The sequence below is a fragment of the Mixophyes fleayi genome, chromosome 4, assembly GCF_038048845.1.
Source record: "Mixophyes fleayi isolate aMixFle1 chromosome 4, aMixFle1.hap1, whole genome shotgun sequence".
Taxonomy (NCBI): Eukaryota; Metazoa; Chordata; class Amphibia; order Anura; family Limnodynastidae; genus Mixophyes; species Mixophyes fleayi.
This window is the reverse complement of record NC_134405.1, coordinates 211904663-211913583: the sequence shown is the minus strand read 5'-3', so window position 1 is coordinate 211913583 and position 8921 is coordinate 211904663. Positions and strand designations below refer to the sequence as shown.

Genomic DNA, 8921 nt, shown 5'->3' with positions numbered 1-8921 from the left:
TGTAAACCAGTTAATCAACCTCTTGTGGTCTTCCCATTTTTGCAAATCCAATAAGCTGAAATATTATAGTAGTTTCATCCTATTGGAAAACAATCTATATACAGTGACAATTGTAAATTTTACTCATTGGTATAATTTAACATGTTTTCAGTTTCCTTATACAACATTAGAATCACTGCACTGCCCTGTATTTACTTGACAATTAAAAGGAGTTGTGTATTATTATTTTTTAAATTTGTCCTGACATTTTATTTTTAAGAAATACTTAGAAATGTGTCACAAACACATTCTAGGAAAAAAAAAAAAACCACTGTAACATTGTAAGATTATTTGCATGGCTTTATGAGATGGACACAATGCTAGCATTCAGTTAGACATTGAAAGAAAAGTTCAATGAACATTACCCTGGAACTGTGTTTCAAGTCAAGAGAGACAATAATTCAATGACATGTTTGTGTAAGATAAGAGCGCTTGATGCCACAGGTCATCAATGGTTGTCGCCTCTCTCAGCCTATGATTTCCACCTGTTGGGGGCAAGTAAATCATTACATTAATATATTCCAGGCAGATGACTATTTGCAAAATGAAAATGGATACACATTTGAAATCAGTCTGTTAAAATCACACATTAAGGTGTTGCCTGTGAAGCACAGAATAACATTAAGCTCTAGAAGGGCTATCGATCTTGTGCGATCAGTAACCTGCAACCATTCCCTTGGCCTATGCAAAGTTCACTGCCCTTGTAATGATTCTATTCAGCAAATATTTGAAGTCTGTAATGATTATACTTTGTAAATATGTAACAATCAACCTTTTCTTTCATCTGACTTTTTGCCAATTAAAGGCAACTTCCTAACGCTCTGTTAACTGAATAAATGTATGTTACATATTCATTGAGTTCGAGAATAGATAAAGTCCATCAAGTTCAACTGATGGGTTACAGTTAGTCTCATGACTGTCATTCTAAAAGTAGATTAAGTAGTTTACAGTTTTGTCTCAGAAAGAGAAATATATTTTCTGACTCCATCTGGACAAAGCAAATTTTCTCTCTTTATATATTTTATGGGGGTTCCCTGTTCACTTTTGCAAAGTGTCTGCACAAGTGAACCATCAAAAAGCAAAATTGGAATATGCTCCATTTATACATTTTTTGCCAAATAAAATCCACTACCCCTCCACACTTTTTTTGTTTTACAGAGCTTTATCCTGTCCAGATATTTAATAATATAGCTGATTGTAGCACTCTGGATTTTAATGCAAGTTTCTAATGCTAGGGATAAGGGGAAATTAAATAAAGCAAAACTTAAAACAGTATGGTTAGAATATGAACAAGGGCATAGCTACCATAGGTTCAGGTGGTGCAGCTGCTAAGGCGCCCACAGTTGAAGGGGGCCCGCTTTCCCTTTCAAAGCCACAAATGTATTTATGAGTTTTCACGATTGAGCTGTACATGGGGCCCTTACAAAATTTAAGGCCCACAAATGTCTAGATAGGCTCATGAATATGAAGCAATATTATAGTAATTGATATAATGCATGGCCACTTTATTAGCTGTGGCTATTGAATGGATTGCTCCCCCATTTGCCCTTACAATAGTCTGGATTTTTGGGGGACTGAAAAAGGTATGGAAATTGTGGCACAGGGATGATAGCCCTTGTTGACTTCAGTGTGTCCTGTAGTTGTTGCAGATTAGCTGGTGATGGATCTCTCTAGTCTGATACTCCTGTTCCATCTCATCCCACAGAAGCTCATTTTTAAGAGCTGTACATTAAGCAAAATTAACTATTACGGCCCTAGAACCATTCACAGAGTTCCATAGCCTTAAATATATACTCGATGAACAATTTGTACAAATTCCTTTATGGCACAACTGTTGTCCTAAGTTGTTAGTTGTGTAACTGCCTTTAGCCCATACGCTGTTAGGCAGAAAAGATGTCACCTCTGCCAGTTACTTTGGTCTTCTTCTGACCACAGAACTGCATTCTGTCTATCTGTTTGGATTCCCGGTTCTTAAATTTTAGAATTGTGTGGCAATTGTACGGCATTAGCAATGTTGTTTCTAACTTTGGAACCTTGGGCAAGTTGTGTTATTTGAATCTAACATCCAGGTGTGTCTACCTCCTATGGCTGTTATAAAATAAATTCTGGAAAGTATTCAAATTGAGTCAAGTTGCCAATTGGGAAATATTTTTCCCAGTAACAGAAGAACAAAATGATTCAAACTTAAAATTCACAAATATGAGGCCAAAAAAGCTTTAGAAATTGAATGTGAAAAACAAAAGATCAAATCAGAATGTAGAAATTCATCACATATTCTCTGGTTTTAATAGTTCCTCATTCCCCTAGATTCCATTATCATTCTAGTATACAGTAGTGACATAGATGCTTGTGTTAGCTAAATCTAGTATGACAATAATTGGGACACACTGAAAACTGTTAGTAGATGACCTGGAGGACAGACTGAGGACTGGGTGCATAAAATAAAGAGCCATTTGTAGTCTGCATACAATGAAAGATGCAGGTATATAAATAAAGAACTACGTAAGCAAAAAATAATAAGGAAGCGCTGATAAAGTTGACAACAAAATTTATTCTTAATTCAATATATCAATATCCAATCAACATATAATACTATATAAAATAATAAAAACATATATCACCATAAAATAGGTATCAAAATATTGTAATATACCGGTATATCACTTATAACTATGAAGGCTGAGTTTAGAGTGTAACTATACTGTATACACTTCAATGTGCTGGAAGAAAAAAGGTAACATTAAAGGTCTCCGTATTTATTGATATATAAATGAATTAATTGGATCTATATAAATGTCCTCCAATTTTCACATATCACCTATATAGATCATAATTGACCTTACCAACATTTGATAATGAATAATTCCATGGAAGCTTGATGCTGTGCAAGTGAGATATACACCCTAGAAGAGAACTTAAAATATTCCACTTTGCATGCCTAAGTACCGGATATTTCCTGTTGGTGGAAAAGTCCAAGAGACAATGGTTTCATACTGATCAACTTGCTCCCCAAGATTCTTCTTATCTAGATAAATATGCACTTCCAACAATATCCAGTGATTCAATGAGTATTAAGTGATATGACACTTATCTTTTTGAAACATCAATATCAGTAGCGCTTGTCCAAATGGCCATTCAATCCAAACCACAATGTTAGTTCATATGTATGCAGCAGCAAGCAGCTGTCAGCCAAACAGAGTGTGATTCTGGAAATGACGTCAATTGCAGTTTCATCAACCTTTAATATTACCTTTTTTCTTCCAGAGCATTGATGTGTATACAGTATAGTTACACTCTAAACTCAGCCTTCGTAGTTATAAGTGATATACCGGTATATTACGATATTTCGATACCTATTTTATGGTGATATATGTTTTATCATTTTATATAGTATTATATGTTGATTGGATATTGATATATTGAATTTAGAATAAATATTGTAGTCAACTTTATCAGCCCTTCCTTATTACTTTTTGCTTACGTAGTACTTTATGTGGCAATAGTTGCTTGAATTTGAATTAAAATTAAAATTTGTTATAGGTGTGGGAAGTCTTTAGCGCCTGATTTCTGTTTTTGAATATAAATAAAGAGTTAATTTTGCCCATTGAATTGTGACACAGAAAAAAAATCTATTTTATTATTATCTAGGATGTTGCTATAACAAATGTATTAAAAAATGTATTAAAAAAGCTATATTATTTTTGATGTCAATGATAATCTCTCCACAAGGATACAATATATTCATACTGAAGTAATCCTTTACCCATGTCTGTTTTATGACCACAAATCCTCATTTGTCCTGATTTTAAATCAGGAATATTAAATAGTATGTACATATAAACTTGTAGTGACCTGGCACTATGCAATGCAAAACAAACCTACCCACTTCAGAACAGGCTGCACAAGAATGAGCAGGAGATTAGGAATGATAACAAAAAGGTGCCAAAAACATATGCATATGCAACAAGCCCAAATTCGCGGCAGAGTGAATTAACATTGATGACTAAAGGGTACATTGATCATAGCCAAACACTATTTTAATAAGGTTTTTTTAATAAGAACTTTTATCAACCAGTGTTTTTTAATCAATGTCTGTAAAAATTGCAGTCAAAACAAAATCGAATTAAATGTTTATTTTTCCAAATATTAGTTATTTGGCATCTTTAATTGCCATTCCATAAGGAAAAATGGTCATGTGGTCATCCGGTAAACACTTTTATGCCCATGGAAATGTCGACAAGTAAGCAAATAAATCTATTCTTTCAAGACAAATGAGTAGGTGCATGGTTTGCAAATACCAATTTTTAAGAAAAAAAAATCATGTGTTATTACATGAAAAGGTCATTTTCTTGTGCTACTAGCCAATATTAACATATTTGTGTCTTAATGAAAATAATATGTTCTAGTGGTGTGGTATTTAAAACAAGAACCCCAGAGTACATATAATTTTACTCTGTGACTACTCAACTGAATCATTTATTTATTTTTCTGTTCAAAGCATTTTCATTGTTTTGCTATGTTTGAAAATGGTTGTAATAGAAAGAACAGATAGGTTGTAATATGCCAAATAATAATAAAAATAATTATTATTATTATCTTTTATTTATAGATAAGAAAACAAAGCATCCCCTTGAGTTGAATGTGCCTATGTGTGATGCCACAAAGCTGGCTAGTGTGTAGCAGCAGGAATGGTGCATTTAAATGCTCACTCTGCTGCTGGGGAAAGGAGCCTTCAAGTTCCTCAACTCAAAGTCACCTTCTAGTCTAAGGTGTATACTTACTAAACTGCGGGTTTAAAAAAGTGGGGATGTTGCTTATAGCAACCAATTCGATTCTAGCTGTCATTTTGTAGAATGTACTAAACAAATGATAAGTAGAATGTGATTGGTGGCTATAGGCAACATCTCCACTTTTTCAAACCCGCAGTTTAGTAAATATACCCATAAATATTTTCATTAAAGTTTAAAATATTTTTTTGGTGCTAGAGCTCTTCCTAAAGAGTAAGATACAGTGTAACAATCCCTGGATAAGAGAGTGTCAGCTATGGTGCTGTCATGTAAAGTGGAACTACTGAATCAATGTAACTAAGTGCTGTGCAAACATCTAATAAATGTGATGCTTTATTCTCATTCATTATATCAACTGTAGTTGTACGACATTACCATGCATGTCTAAGCTCCATACTCTCATTTGCTACTAAACCGGCGTGTGTGGGAGTACTTGTTTGTGTCACTATCCACTGTATTCTGGGAGAAGGTGACTGAACTAGACCTTGATGGTGGTTATGTATGAGGCTTTCCAGAGGTAGGTGCCTGAGTGTATGCACCTACAGCACCCAACAGGTGGCTGCGCAAATATATTATAGTCATTGTGAAAACACAGCTTAATGTTTATCTAGAGATTACTTCACTAGAATCTGCTTACCTGACATAATTTACAAGCTTAGCTTTTCTCATTTCCATTCCATCTGAAATAAGCTTTATTACGTGTTAGTAATGTATACTTCCACATTTACATTTATTACCTGTCAGTATCACTAAATTAAGGAGTAGTCATTTAACAAGGCATCCTACTGCAACGACAGAGAATATTTTATAAAATGAATAATAAAGATGACAGATAATTAAACAATGAATCTAACACACGGCTCACATATATTTTAGTACATATGTCAGATTCGGCTAGCCAATCAGAAGCAAAATATTATAATGCTCAATAATTCTCCAGGATGACGACAATCTGGATACTCAATTCACTAACTATCATCACCAGTGTCTATGAGAATCAGGTGCTAAAAATATTCCAAATGAAACAAAAATGATCATATGAGGAATAAGTCCATAGTGCATTTCAACAGTTGCAGAATGCGCAGAGTTATTGAACTGTACTTTCAGGGCGTTTCTTCTTATAAGCCCATAGGATTATGGGTATGACTGTTATTTTCTTCCTTTATCCTTTAAGTGGTCTTGTCACCTACTGTACATGCAGTAGAGGCATCAAGATTGTGGGTTAAATTAACATTTGCAAGAACGTAGTCTATCATTTCATTAGGAATCTGTACCTCATGAATATTAGTCAGACAGTGTCTGTGTACTGTAAAACTGACAGGTAAAACACTTGTGCAGCCCACAAATTGGATGCCTCCACTTCACTAATGTGTAGATGACAGAATCACTAAGCATTGGACAGACAGTTGATGCTGTCTGAGGCATTGTGTGTTCCCATATGCTTATGACCCATTACCCCTTCCTACATTATGGGTGTTTGGTAAAGACCAGGTAGCAAGTGAATATTAAAAGGGGAAAAATAATGAATGCCCCCTGAAATACATTTCATTACATATAATTAAAGCAATATTTGTACGGCCCCCACAAAAATATATGTACAAGTTTCAGGAACTCATCAAAAAAGAAGGTATATCAAAGAAAGGTGTGATCATTTGCAGATATTTCTTCCCTATTCACAGAAGCCTCCTTTCAGCAATCCCACTGAAGCACACTGCAGTCAGCCTCTTTTAGGGGTCAATTCAGTAATTGGCGAAAAGACCTTGGGTTTTTCTTGCATTGTCCTAAACAACATAGTTATCTTCAGTGGTAAGCCCTGCTGGTGGTAAGATTTGTTGGAGAGAACGTCAATAGCTTCCCCATGCATTTGCATCTCACAAGTGATATATCATCATCATCATCATTTATTTATATAGCACCACTAATTCCGCAGCGCTGTACAGAGAACTCACTCACATCAGTCCCTGCCCCATTGGAGCTTACAATCTAAATTTCCTAACACACACACACACACACACACACACACACAGAGCTGTAACTAGGAATTTTTGTGCCCTGGGCGAGAAAGAGCACTGGCGCCCCCCCCCCCCCCCACTTACCTTGTAGGTGGTCTCTCCCAGCCGTGACAAAAGCTCGGCATTGCGCCCTGGGAGGCACCTATAAAAGTCATTGACTGAAGGCCCACTTACTTTGCAGCTGGTATTCTGGCGTGTCTGCTTCTCCTCTGTAGCTTCTCCAGAGCAGTGCAGGGGAGTGTAGTCCATTCATGTGGCAAGCTTGTATCACTATACAAAGTAAATATGCTATGTAAATTCATTTAGCCGCCATGTTGTTCAGAACATTGCGGCCGCAGAATTTTTACAAGAAATATCCGCTGATTTTTTTCTCCCGCCCCCATTGAGGTGTAAGGAAAAGTCAGCTGAGCAATTACCGTAGTAACAGTAAAAATGCACAGCCGCGATGTTCCTCAGAACATAGCGGGTAATTGAATAATGTACAAAAAAATTATTATAATAAGAAGATTGTGCCTACCTGCCATACTCAAGTTTGTCCATGTCTCTTCCAATTGGCAGCCACCAGTACTCCATCAACATCAGCAGAAGAGGAGGAAGAAGGTAAGAGGGGAGAAGAAGGGGTAGTTGTGAGGGGCACAGAGAAAAAGTGGGTGTTGGGGAAAATGGTAGAAGGTGAAGAGATGGATAAAACAAAGGGTGGGCAAAGTAAAACAGGGGGAGACAGAGTTGCATAAAATTAAAGACAGACACAAAGTGGGGGTAAGAGATGCACAGACAGATAAGAGAGATACATACAAAACTGCAGACAGAGAAGAAAACACAACAGGGGACACAGAGTTGAATAAAATTAAAGATAGACAAAAAGTGGGGTTAAGAAAGAGAAAGACACAGATGAACATACACAGAAAGGGGGGGGGCAGAACCACACATACATAGAGGAAAACACAAGATGGGAGAAGAGACAGGGCGGGGGGACTCAGAGTTCAACAAAATTAAAGACAGTTACAAAGTGGGGTAAGAAAGAGACAGTCAGACATAGAGAAGACAGAGATGCACAGACATACAAGGGGGGGAGCAGAGCAACACATACAAAATAGCAGACAGAGGAAAACACAAGAGGGGAGAAGAGACAGGGCTGGGGAACACACAGAGTTCAACAAAGTTAAAGACAGTCACAAAGTGGGATAAGAAAGAGACAGACACAAAGATGCACAGACACAGAAAGGGGGGAGCAGAGCCACACATACAAAATAGCAGGAAAAGACAAGAGGGGAGAAGAGAGAGGGGGTGAAAGATAGAGACAGGCAGACAGAAACACGGCTGGGAAGAGAGGGGGGAGGGGTTGGATACCTGCAGACAGCAGTGGAATCGTTGCTGAAGCATGAATCATGTGACCAGGAGCAGAGAGGTCAGGGGACGGGCCTGTGCAGTGTGCACATGAAGAGGCCATGCCCCCTGTATAATGAGAGTAGCCGCATGTTGTCTCTATACAGCATACTTACCTACTTTCTTCAGCTCCCTTCCGGGAGCCAGCCAGTGGAGGGGGGCGTGAAGGGGCGGGGTGGCCGAAATCGCGTCATTTCGGCCCCGCCCCCTGTGACGTCATGACGCAAATTGCGTCATTTGACAGCAGGGGCGGGGCCAAACACCGCGATTCACCGGGAATCGCGGCGTTTGGGATCTAATTCTGCCCACTTCACTAGGAAGTGGGGCACTTCCTAGTGAAGTGGGCAGAATTCGGGAGATTGCCACACTCGCCCGGGAGTCCGGGAGACTCTCACAAAATGCGGGAGTCTCCCGGACATTCCGGGAGAGTTGGCAAGTATGCTATACAGGAACAGGCAGCATGCGGCTAAATGTATAGAGATACGGGGAGAGAAGGGGGCGATTTTGCTAGAGGGACATATCTAGCATCACAGTAAGTGCGCCCTGGGTGGTCGCACCGGTAGCACAGCCCTCGTTACGGCTATGCACACACAGACAGAGACAGAGAGACTAGGGTCAATTTGATAGCAGCCAATTAACCTACCAGTATGTTTTTGGAGTGTGGGAAGAAACCCGAGCACCCGAAGGAAACCCACGC

At 38.2% G+C, this 8921-nt stretch overlaps 1 long non-coding RNA gene across 2 annotated transcripts; it reads right to left on the bottom strand.

Moving 5' to 3' along the window:
- Positions 1-227: 227 nt before the first annotated feature.
- On the bottom strand, positions 228-8169 carry LOC142150066 (uncharacterized). 2 transcript variants are annotated; one of them, XR_012690996.1, is made up of 4 exons: positions 7356-8169; positions 7013-7108; positions 5564-5611; positions 228-524 (listed from the first exon to the last, which is right to left on the bottom strand). It is a non-coding gene; the product is annotated as an uncharacterized LOC142150066 (long non-coding RNA). The 2 variants fall into 2 exon arrangements; XR_012690995.1 differs by lacking the exon at positions 5564-5611.
- Between the last annotated feature and the right edge of the window lie 752 nt (positions 8170-8921).